General features: G+C 37.3%; 1 pseudogene; it reads left to right on the top strand.

The window, feature by feature from the left end:
* Window positions 1-489: 489 nt before the first annotated feature.
* Window positions 490-12416, top strand: LOC129512378 (60S ribosomal protein L7a-like; annotated as a pseudogene).
* The last annotated feature ends 236 nt before the right edge of the window (window positions 12417-12652 follow it).

Raw genomic sequence — 12652 nt, 5'->3', positions numbered from 1 at the left:
AGAAGTGAAGTATAATCTAAGTCCTATACCATGTGCTCACATTCCCAGAGAGAAGATTCTGTCCTTCATGCCCCAGGCTGATTAGGAGAAAAATCCACTGCACTTTTGGCAATCTTATTCTCTACCAATGTGGCCTAATTGACTCATATAACTAGGACCAGAGCTCAAACCCCTTCTCAAAGTTTGGGTTACTCAGTCTTCAAAACACCAATAATCTAGTCTATATAAGGGTATGCAAGCTTAGTCCTGTATGTTGTTTGGAGAGGCAAATAAAAGATTTAGTTTGACTATCCCTCCCACCATAGTCCAAATCCTGATTTCCAACCCGCAGATTTTTAGACGAAAAGTGGGGTGAGCCATGGTCTAAGACAGAAATTGGCAAAGTAGCTTTACTGGCCAAATCTGGTCAGCTGCTTATTTTGTAGAGCTTTATTGAAACATAATCATGCCCATCATTTACATATCATCTATGGCTGTTTATGTGCTGTAATGGCAGTGTCAAGTAGTTGCAACAGAGACGAACAGCCTGCAAAGTCCAAGGGGTGCGTCCCTGGGTGCCTCAATTATTAAGCATCTGACTCTTGATGTCTGCTCAGGTCTTGATCTCAGGGTTGTAAGTTCAAGCCCCATGCTGAGCTTTAGGCTCTATGCTGCATGTTGGCTCCACACTGAGCATGGAGCCTACCTAAAAGAAAAAAAAAGGCTTTACTTCCAAACAGCCTGCAAAGCCTTAAAATATTTACTCTCTGGCCCTTTGAAGAAAACATTTCCAACAGTTGATCTAAGGTCAGGAAATGTACCCAGAAAAAAAAAAAAAAAAGGAAATGTACCCAGAGGTTAGAAGCTGGAAAGCTAGCCCCCTGGTTAAGAAACTCAGGGCAACTAAATTGAACCTGTACTATAGATTTATAGGGGGAGTTAAGAAAGAGCAAATTAAAAGAAGATGAAGCAGGAATCTGAGCCACTCACCCTATGTATATCCAGTGACAGCACAGGTCACATAGGGGACTGATGAGTAGACAAAAATCTTACTGCAAAAGGTGGTGGCATCCTATTCTGTAAACCTCATTCTGTTCTCTTCCACACTGGTAATCAGGATAAAGAAAGGACTTCCAGAACACCACTAACACAAAGCTGTTTTGAGACTCAGGATGATCCGGAGGAAAATCATGTCCTGGACTCAAGAGTGCTTCTTTGACCCATGACTCTTTGTCCATATGGTGGCCCTAGTCCAGACCATGCTATAGAGGATATTTTGGCTTTCCTTCTCTGATGACATTAGCAGGCCTCAGGGCATGGCCTCCATGGTGACATCTTACCAAGCCAATCACTATACAGAAAGTGGGTGTATACAAAGCATATAGGAATAAATTTTTCAGAAATCAATTTAATTTATATTTTGACACCTCCCTCTGCCTTTTCTCTGAGATGGGCTCTGTGTCCACCCAGAGGATAAAGTTGCATCCTCATAAGATGCAAAGTGAAGGGACTACAAAGGCCTCCATCCCCAACTATTGATATATAATTAGCCACTGAATCGTCTCCCATTTTTGTCTGCAAATTCCCTACAGATCCATGTCAACCTTTGCTATTTTTCTCAATTCTCAGGTTCCCTTTTCCACAGATCCCATCCTTCAAGAGGTTCTGAAGGATTGGGATGAACTTTAAATTCTCTAAAGTAGGTATCAATATATGTAAGGAAAGGAAAAATCAGCACCACACCACCAATAGTAACAACAGCAAACAAACAAACACTGCATCTGAATGTGGTATCCTACTGAGAGGACATTTCCTTCTCCACCTGTTATCTTCTATCCATCCAAGATTTCAATGTATTTTCTTATTGTAGGGGTCCTATAATCTACTCATACCACATTTTCTCCTAAACCTTTCTTTTAAATAAAAATTGTTACTGTTACTATTCAATTTCAAATATTTGCATGCCTATACAGCCTCTTTATCTAAGATTTCTTTTGCCTCAACTTTGAAAGGGGAGCTACTCAGTTACAGGTTTTCAGGTCTTTGGGCTTGTACATACTGTCTTAATTACTTTATAGAATTCCACTGATAGCACAGAAACCACAGTAGCTGCCTAAATGAACATATGCCTCACATGAAACTCAAATATGTGTTCAGTGGGTCCTGTTACTTGGTGTTACCTAGATGCATTCTAAGTGGGTAACACAGTGACAGAATTCCATAGACAAATGTGAGTCAAACATAACCTAAATGGAAGTCTCTAGAAATAGACTGGTTTAAAGTGGCCTGCTCTGTGGTAACAATTGCATTTGCATTTATTAACCAAATGTAAACAAGATATGCTATAAAGGAAAAGAAAATGAGAAACAGTTCTACCATCACAAAATGATTCTATTTAGAACACTGCCATCATCTCTTGGCAGAAATATCTTGTTGGCTTCATTTTGGAGCAGATTGCTTTGAATTGTTTTCAACCACTCTAAAATGTGGGTGCCAGGCTTTATAGCTAGTACATTAATGCCAATGTTTGTTAACTGACCAGAAAACAAAAAAAAATCACATTCTAGTAAACTAAATCCATGTTATTAGATCAGCTCCTGCCCCTAAACCATAATTAGAAAGCCTTTATAATAGTCTGTAGAAAGTTCTGGTATGGAAGATAATAGAATTTGCAGGTATACTCTCTGGCATTTTTCCTAAGCTGCTTTGCATCCAAATGATACTCATTCCCTTTTCCTGTGCTTAAGTAACACTTAAAAAAAAAAAAGATTTATTTATTGGGGAGGGAGGGCAGAGGAAGAGCCCTATATAGGGCTTGATCTCAGACCTTAAGGTCATGACCCAGAGATCATCACCTAAGCTGTAATCTAGAGTTGGATGCTTAGCTGACTGTGCCACCCAGGAGCCCCACTTAAAAATTCCTTTGTTATTGCACAGGTTGTACTGTATTATAATCATCTGTTTAGATGTCTGCCTCAGCTCCTCAAACAACAGGAGCAACTTAAGAAAAGCCATCTCTGGCATTATGGCCTCTAACATAATACTGCCTAATAAATGTTAGCTAAGTTAGTGAGTAATTTCATGACCAAGGAATAATAAAACCATGCTTATATATTTAAGTCTAGCCAGGCTGTACAAAAATGATGGAACAAACCATTGTATTCAATGTGTAAAATGGATAATGCCAATAGCCTGTGTTAATTCTTATCAGATATAAAATTCAATTAACAGTTTAATGCAAGATCTACATAGCGTGGGCACTCATTAAACATTAGCAATTGAGTTGTTTTTCCATTTGTACATGGTGAAGGACTTCTACATGAAGACTTTCGGAGATAAGCCTAAGGTGGCTGGCTCAAGTGAGCCTCTACTGAAGTCAAATTTAGCCCTTCTTTATTCACCACAAAGAGTTAATTAACTCTTAGCAGAAGTAGCTGTAAGAAATGTGGATTTTTCCTAGTGATTTCATCCAATAGGTTCTACTTTAGATTTTGAGGAGAAATAGAGGAGATTTAAATGCACACCCCACATCAATCAGCTTAACATTACATTCCATATTTTTGTTCTTCCCTAAATCATTCTTCTTCCACACTACTATCCAGGGTTCCTATCACTTTCTCTAACCATCCACCAGCCCATGGCCTTGTCCTCTGCAAACTAGTACCTGTCCAAGGCCCTGCACACAGATCTTCCTTGTCATATGCACAGCCCTATGACCAGTTTACACTTAGCAACTTCTCTCATATGACCAGACTACAGTGGGCAAGTCAAATAAATACTGACAGCTCATTATGCCTGAAATTTATCATGAGATAGCAATTAGTTAAAGTGGATGATAGATAGAAAGGAACTCACTTCTGGTATCTGGAGATTCTAAATAAAAATAGTTACTACAAATTAAGCAAAAGCCTTTAACAAATCCTAAATATTCAAATGAGGATTAATATCTATTTTTGTAAGAACTTTTTTTTCTAATGCTAATGATCCCATAATTCCTGTCTCAGATTTATAGGCCTTTTAGACCTCTTCTTTAACAGACTGTGGAATAGCTAGTATCACAGGAAGAGATATAATATGTTTACCATTTAATTAGTATATTCAATTGAATTCAATTCAATTCAATTCTTGAGTGCAGTGGTAGGCACACACACAAAAAAAGGAATCTGATGTTCACTGATAATCTTGAGTGGTGAGAATATGTGTGCCTTTTCTTTTGTTGCCTGTAAGTGATACAAAGCCTATCAGCATATTCTAATATAAGGGCAGTCTATTATTACCTCAAAATAAAATTTGTAAGGCAAATAAGGATCTTTAAATTGAAGACATGTAATAATGATAATTTCCTAATAGCATTTTATAAATATTGCTGAGAGAAATTACCTTTTCCTTTCAGTGAAATTGTCTAATGCAAAACTTCATAGGCCTAAGTTAAACAGGCAAAGAAGACTTTAGTCTCAACTGTTGCAATAAGAGAGAGACAATAGCTCAGTCTGAACTATGCTAAAAAGAAGCTGGAGAATTTTTAACAACTAGATTGGGAGGACGGCAGGGAACCTGTGTTGCTAACTGGCCTTACCTAAAGGAAAGTTAACTTTCTCAAATCTTCATGTCAGGGGTACTTTTATAATCTGAAGCAACATGCCTAGGGAAGTTAGCTCCTACTCTCCCAGAATATTGGGAGATTCCTGATATCTGATAGCAGATGATAGAGGTACTATCTTCTTTGATGATTACACTACAAAGGAATGGCTCTCAGACTTCAAGCTTTCTTACAAAGCTGTAGTCATCAAGACAGTATGGTACTGGCACAAAAACAGACACATAGATCAATGGAAGATAATAAAGAACCCAGAAATGGATCCTTAACTCTATGGTCAATTAATCTTCTACAAAGCAGGAAAGAATATCCAATGGGAAAAGGACAGTCTCTTCAACAAACAGTGCTGGGAAAATTGAATAACTACATGTAGAATAATGAAACTGGACCATTTTTTTACACCATACACAAAAATGAACTCAAAATGGATGAAAGACCTAAATGTGAGATAGGAATCCATCAATCCTAGAGGAGAACACAGGCAGCAACCCCTTCGACCTCAGCCACAGCAACTTCCTGCTAGACACATCTCCAAAGGCAAGGGAAACAAAAGTAAAAGTAAACTATTGGGACTTCATCAAGATAAAAGGCTTCTGCACAGCAAAGGAAACAGTCAATAAAACTAAAAGACAAACTACAGGATGGGAGAAGATATTTGCAAATGACATATCAGATAAAGGGCTAGTATTCAAGATCTATAAACAACTTACCGAACTCAACACCCAAAAAGTAAATAATCCAGTCAATAAATGGGCAGAAGACATGGACAGACATTTTTTTTACAAAGAAGACATACAAATGGCCAATGGACACATGAAAAAATGCTCCACATCACTTGGCATCAGGGAAATACAAATCAAAACCACAATAAGATAAGATACTACCTCACACCAGTCAGAATGGCTAAAATTAACAAGCCAGAAAACAACAAATGTTGGCAAGGATGTGAAGAAAGGGGAACACTTTTACAATGTTGGTGGGAATGTAAGCTGGTGTAGCCACTTTAGAAAACAGTATGGTGGTTCCTCAAGAAGTTAAAAATAGAGCTACCCTAAGACCTAGTAATTTCACTATTAGGTATTTACACCAAAGATACAAATGTAGTGATCTGAAAGGGGCATATATACCCCCACTGTTTATAGCAGTAATGTCCACAATAGCCAAACTATGGAAACAACTGAGATGTCCATTGACAGATGAATGGATAAAGAAGATTGGTACATTTATGTATGGAATGGAATATATACTCAGCCATCAGAAAGGATGAATACTTAACCACTTACATCAACATGGATGGAACTGGAGGGTATTATGCTGAGTGAAATAAGTCAATCAGGGAAAAACATTTATCATATGGTTTTACTCATATGTGGAATATAAGAAACAGCTCAGATGATCATAGGGGAAGGGAGGGAAAACAGAATGGGAAGTCATCAGAGAGTGAGACAAAACAAGAGAGACTCTTATTTACAAGAAACGAATTGAGGGTTGCTGGAGGGGTGGTGGGTGGGGGGATGGGGTTGATTGGTGATGGGCATTAAAGAGGGCACATGATATGATGAGCACTGGATATTATATGCAACTGATGTATTATTGAACTCTACATCTGAAACTAATGATATGTGGGCTAATGGAATTTAAATTAAACCAACAACAACAACAAGAACAAACAATGGTTCCCAGGTCCTTGAGAAAGACATTCCTAATGGAAATACTGGCAAAAGACAGGGGAAAGATTTACATACATTTCCAAGGGAGCAGATAATTTGCAATTACAGGTTTTCCATAGTAAATGCTCTAAGAAAAGAGAGGTCAGGGACCTAGAGTTGAGCCATCTTACTCAGAATATTTGAGGATTATTTTGACTCTCACTGCTCAAAGAGGATAATTCATGTACTATTTCAAAGAAGGATCATTAGAGCAATGCCAATCCTACATCAATGCCACCTCTTAATAAAAGTTTTTAAGACTATTGTCAATAAAATCACATTTGGAATTCATTGTCTTCAAATTAATTAAAAAAGAACATGTTTGTTTTAAAAAGAATTCCTTAACTTCCAACAATATTAAAAAACCTTACAATGGCATTTGTTTTGATTTTGAAACATTCCTAGAGTGACAATGCTGATTAGTGCTGAAAATGATTTAATTGTTTTAGATAACTTTGAACAAACAAAATGATTCTTATTTGGATATGCCTTTATTCAGTGGTTCAGGGTATTTCTTGGATAACTGAAATGAACATTCAATTTGGAAGGGTAAAAATCCCATTTGCTCCCTCAGGCTATAGTTCTCTTTCAACAAATATTTTAAATTACTATAATAGGCAAAAGATATTACTCCATGATTTAATATAAAAAATTAATAAGGCTAATCTTTGCTCTTAAATTCACAAAGTGGATTATACAAGTCACCAAGTTTCTCTAATATAAGGCAGATTGAAATCAGTTCCATAAAAGAATGTCAATTGCTATGGTATTACCAAAACAGAAAAAAAATCTAATCTTATTAAGTAATTCTCTTTTAGTCCATCAGTACCTTATTCAAATCAAAAGGTTGCAAGTAGCATAGATCCCCTCGATTTCTTTTATCAAGAAGAATGAAACATTAGCAAATATAGATTTATTTCATGAAATCCAAAGCCAGCCCTCAGAAGCAAATAGATCCAGAAAATGGACATCAAAACTACTCTTTCTGTCTCTCTGAATTGATGTAGTCTCTTACTCCTGCTTCTCCCCCTTCAATTTTTCCTTTTTCTGCTTAATTGCCTTCTCTGCTTTGGCATGCATAAAGCCAAACATGACTCTTTTCAGTAAAAGAGCTAAAAGAGACTGACCAATGTCTCACAGATCCAAATCCAAAAAGCCTGGAAAAAGCATCTAAATGGGTTGACTTGGGCCAAATGCTTACACTTGTCCAAAAGATATCTAGAGGTTAAGGATATTGAGACACAATGAAGTCCACCCAATGAGTGAGGTGAAGAACTCCAAGACAAGGGAAATCTAGGTTAGGATATTAACTCAGACTATGTATAAGACAAGAGAGATGCTAGACCAAGAGGTAATTACTGTCTTTCATCAACAAACATTATGCGGAATTGCCTCTAAGCAGGGATTAGACTCTAAAGTCATACACTGAAAAACCATTTAAAGACAAAATTATCTTTGAAATATCTTAAATAGTCTTAAATTCTTTCATCTATGGGATTTTATGTATATAACCCTGGTATCTTACAGGATGCTTTGGTTACAAATAACAAATAACCTTGACTCAATTAGCTTAAACAAAAAGGAAGAAAGCTTGTCATTTCACAAACAAATGATCCAGAATTTGTTAATTGAGTTGTTCAATGACATTATGACACTAAAATTCTTTTCATCTGACTGTTTTGTCATTCTTAACATGTCTGAGTATCCCAAGCTAGCACCCTTGGTGCTTACAAATGGCCACAGACCAGGAACTCAATCCATATAGGAAAATATACAATCTCTTCTTTGTTCATCTAATTGAAGAAGTGATATAAACTCTTTCCCAAAGTCCCTACTCTCAGGGGATTTCCCTCAAGTCTCAGAACTAGGGCAGATCTTAGCCTAAATAAATCACTTGCTAGAATAGGATCATTGTAATGGGTTTATAACAGTCATATCTTGCTTAGGAGCCAATCTGGGCAAAGCTGGACATCATACAATATTGGGGCTCTTTCAACATGGAAAAAGCATAAAATGAATAATTTGGCATTCACAGAACTCCTGATTTCAGTCATGTTTAAGTCTAATTAATACAAAGAAGGGGCACCTGGATGGCTCAGTGGTTGAATGTTTGCCTTTGGCTCAGGTTGTGATCCCAGGGTCCTGGGATCAGGTTCCGCAACATGCTCCCTGCGGGGAGCATGCTTCTTCCTCTGCCTATGTCTCTGCCTCTCTCTGTGTGTCTCTCATGAATAAATAAAACCTAAAATAATTAATACAAAGAAAAAATAGAAAATAAACCTCAGATTTCATCAAACTCAATGAATTCCAAGATTAACATGTTGTGTATACTGTCTATTGACATCCTGTGACCTCATGATTTGAAATATTCTTTAGGAACTTCTTGCCTAGGCTATATAGGTAAGGATCTAAAGCCTAAATGATAGTTAAAGAAGTAAAGTAAAATTACTATTTTAATTCAAATGGAAGTGATATGAATAAATAGGCAGCTTGTGAAAAATTCATTTGGTTATGATGAGAGAATTATGTTCACTGGCCCAGTCATTTTGTTGTTTAACTCACAGAGGATCATGTTGCCTTCAGGCCTTGTAGGGGACCCACCTTTGAAGACTGAGAGTTATGTACCACACTTCTCTAGGAAATCAACAGAGTCATATTCTGACTTACTTGAAAGATCCACCTTTTTGTGTCATTTGCAATAAATCCCCACTAAGCTCCAGGAAACACTGCTCTATTCTATAGAAATTTGCCTTCAGGCAGCAAAAACAGTTATATCTTAAATTTCTGCCTACATGTTTTATTATAGATTTGCTGGGGTTTTTTTTGTATATTTGTTTGTTTATTGTGCTTAACTATACCTCCGTGAGAGCAAGTCTTTGATATTCACATCAAGTTTGAAGCCAGGGTCATAGTGATAAAAAAAAAATGTCCAATGAAGAATACATTTTTTTCCTTACTCATTTTTGTACCTTAGCCCAAACCACAATTTTCTGTCAGTTGCCTTATAAGTTCATAAATATCTCCAGTAACTGAACAGCACAACTCCCTTATAAAATGTTGCAAAGCAACAAATACATGTATCAAATGCTTAATGTTAACATTGAACAGAGTATATAGCCAGTCCTCAAAGAGGTGAAGCAGGACTCCCTAGTTCTTAAGTGTGAATTGTGTACAATGGCTTCCTTCCAAATAATATATTATGGAAAGGACACAAGTTTTAACTAGAGAAACTTGACAAACACTACCTCAGCCAGGTGATCAAAGTCAACATCAACAGTGAAAAGTCATGGTGATAGTTTATCCCTTTATGTGATCTGTTAAGAATGGCATGTTACCTCTGTGATCTTCATCTCCCAAACCGTAATCCTGTTCTAGTCATGAAAAAAACACCAGTAAATCCCAACTGAGAGACATCCTACAAATTACTGGACCAAAAATCCTCAAAACCTCATCAAGGTCAGCAAAACAAGGAAAGTCTGAGAAACTGTGAGAGCCAGGAGGCGCCTAAGGAGACATGATGACTAAATGTCACATGATAACCTCGGTGGAACAGAGAAGGGAAATCTGAATCAAGTATAGACTTTATTTAATAATAATGTATCAATATTGGTTCATTAATTTTAACGAATATACCACACTAATACTGTAAGACGATAATAAGGGAAACTAGGTGTAGGGTATGTGGGAACTCTCTATTCCATTGTAATTTATTCTAAAAATAAAAGATCTTCACCTCACATTAATCCAGAGAAGAGAGGGGAGAAATGCAATCAGCAAATACCAAACAATGTCATTTCAATAGATTATCCCCTCCCTACTATACCCCAGTGGAGAAGCAAATCAACACCTGTGATCCATCAAAGGGATAATGCATGCCTTCTTCACAGGGAGAGTGAATAAAGTGTGTGGCGGGAGGCCAGGACCCTTAATCTTGTGGAGGCTGCTGCACGTGGCTATAAGAGGAGCATTCCCCACCATAAGGTGTCCTCTCTACATTGCCTGTCCTAGCAGCACCAAAATACTGTTGTCTTTTCCAAGTTTATGATATATTGCCACAGGTTTTAACCCCCTAAGAGCTCCTCATAGTTTCCAACTGTCAGCAATGACTTTGCACTCAGCTAATTTTTGTACTTTGTGATTAAACATTCAGAAAGGGTCTGTCCTTGCTATTAGATTTTTATTTCATACCTCAAATCCTCCAATACTTGGGTTTATACTGCCTGACTTACTCAAGTTTCTTATTTCCCAGAATTGTTGTGCTGCAAGATTCTTCCTTGTTTACAATGGTCTATCTCTTCACTGAGTTATCCTCTGTCTTTAAGTCTTCCTTGTCCTTGACTAATTTAAATTATGAAACAAATCCACAACACTTCAAAGGAATCTTTTCACATCAGCCAAGATTGTTCACCAGCCAAGAAAGCCTTGGGGCAACCAGATTACCTATTAAATCTTGTTGAAGATCAGTGAGATCTAGAATTTGCTTCCTTCTGTTGGGTAACTTATAAATGTAGCAATAATATTGTGTATCCTAAATTCATTACTAGTTATGGGCATATTACATATTTTATTTTGGAATGTGTTGTATATTCATTTACAGAAAAAGAATTCCAAAGCCTGCCATCAAATCCTCCTCTATGTCACTTGACATAGAGGCACTAAAAACAATTGCAACAGCTGGATATATCCTACGATCATGAGCCATACACTTTATATACAAACAGAATTTAAAAAGTTTAAAACAGTTCAATAGAAACTGAGAATTTAAAAAGTTTAAAACAGTTAAATCAACCAACCTTAAAATAAGTTAAAAATAAATAGTTGCTTAAACTGTCAACCAAAATCATTATTTCTATTAGAGAAAGACAGTATGAGTAAGTTTGATCTGTGACCCTAACTTAAAGAAACCCATCTGTTAAAGATATCAATCAAAAGTAGTACAAATACCATATGATTACACTCATAAATAGAATGTGGAAAAAATAATATATAAACAAAAAGCAAAATCATAACTAAAAATACAGAGAACAAACTGATGGTTGCCAGAGCAGAGAAGGGCATTGGGTGAAACAGGGAAAGGGGAAAGGGCCTCCAGTTATGGAATGAGTTAGTCATGGGAATAAAAAGCAGAGCATAAAGCATACAGTCAATGATAATGTAATAGTGCTGTAATGGGACAGATGGCAGCTATACTTGTGGTGAACATAGCATAGTGTATGAATTTGTCAAATCACTAAGTTGTACACCTGATACTAATGTTGCATTTCATATCAACTATATTCAAATAAGAATTTTTTTTTTTAAAAATCAAAGTAGATGGCTGCAGCCATCCAGGGTGGTGGAAGGAAGGAAGGCTTACGGGAAAAAAGTAGCCCCCAGCCCTGCTGTCATGGAGAAGCAGGAGGTTAAGAAAGTGGTCAATCCCCTGTTTGAGAAAAGACCCAAGAATTTTGGCATCAGACAGAATTTCTAGCCCAAAAGGGACCTCATCCACTTTGTCAAATGGCCCCTTTACATCTGGCTGCAGTGGCAAAGGGATATTCTCTCTATATATCAAAAAGTGCCTCCTGAGATGACCAGTTCTCCAAGGTCCTAGTCCACCAAATAGCTACTCAACTGCTTAAGCTGGCCCACAAATACAGACCAGAGACCAAGCAGGTGAAGAAGCAGAGATTGTTGCTCCAGGCTGAAAAGAAAGCTGCCAGCAAAGGGGATGTCCCCACTAAGAGGCTGCTTGTCCTTCGAGCTAGGGTTAATAGTGTCACCACCTTGGTGGAAAATGAGCAGCTCAGCTGGTAGTGATTGCACATGTTGTGGATCTCAATGAGCTGGCTGTCTTCCTGCCTGTCCTATGTCATAAGGTGGGAGTTCCCTACTGCATTATCAAGGAGAAGGCCAAACAGGGGTGTCTGGTCCACAGGAAGATCTGCACCATTATCATTTTCACACAGCTCAACTTGGAAGACAAAGGAACTCTGGCTAGGTAGGTAGAAACCATCAGGACCAAATATAATGGCGGATACGATGAGATCTGCCATCACTGGGGAGGCAATGTCCTAAATCCAAAGACAGCAGCTCAAGTTGCCAAGGAGGAAAAGGCAACGGCTAAAGAACTGGCTACCAAACTGGGCTAATTGTGTGTTGTTGAATTTTCTGTACATAAAAGTCATAAAAAGTTCTCTTTGAAAAAAATCAAAGTGGGACAAAAAAGATGCATTTTTTTGGTGTGTGTGTGTGTGAGTGCAGATAAACCGAGATTGCTTATTTGAAATAGATGTGTTTCTAGTTATTCTCTGAAAATTTCTTTTAGTTCAATTTTCAAAAATGAGTAACAAAAATGTGTAAGATGTATCTGGACAATCTCTAATTT

The sequence above is a fragment of the Nyctereutes procyonoides genome, unplaced genomic scaffold (genome assembly GCF_905146905.1).
Source record: "Nyctereutes procyonoides isolate TBG_1078 unplaced genomic scaffold, NYPRO_anot_genome, whole genome shotgun sequence".
NCBI classification, from domain to species: Eukaryota; Metazoa; Chordata; class Mammalia; order Carnivora; family Canidae; genus Nyctereutes; species Nyctereutes procyonoides.
This window is presented reverse-complemented; position numbering and strand designations above follow the sequence as displayed.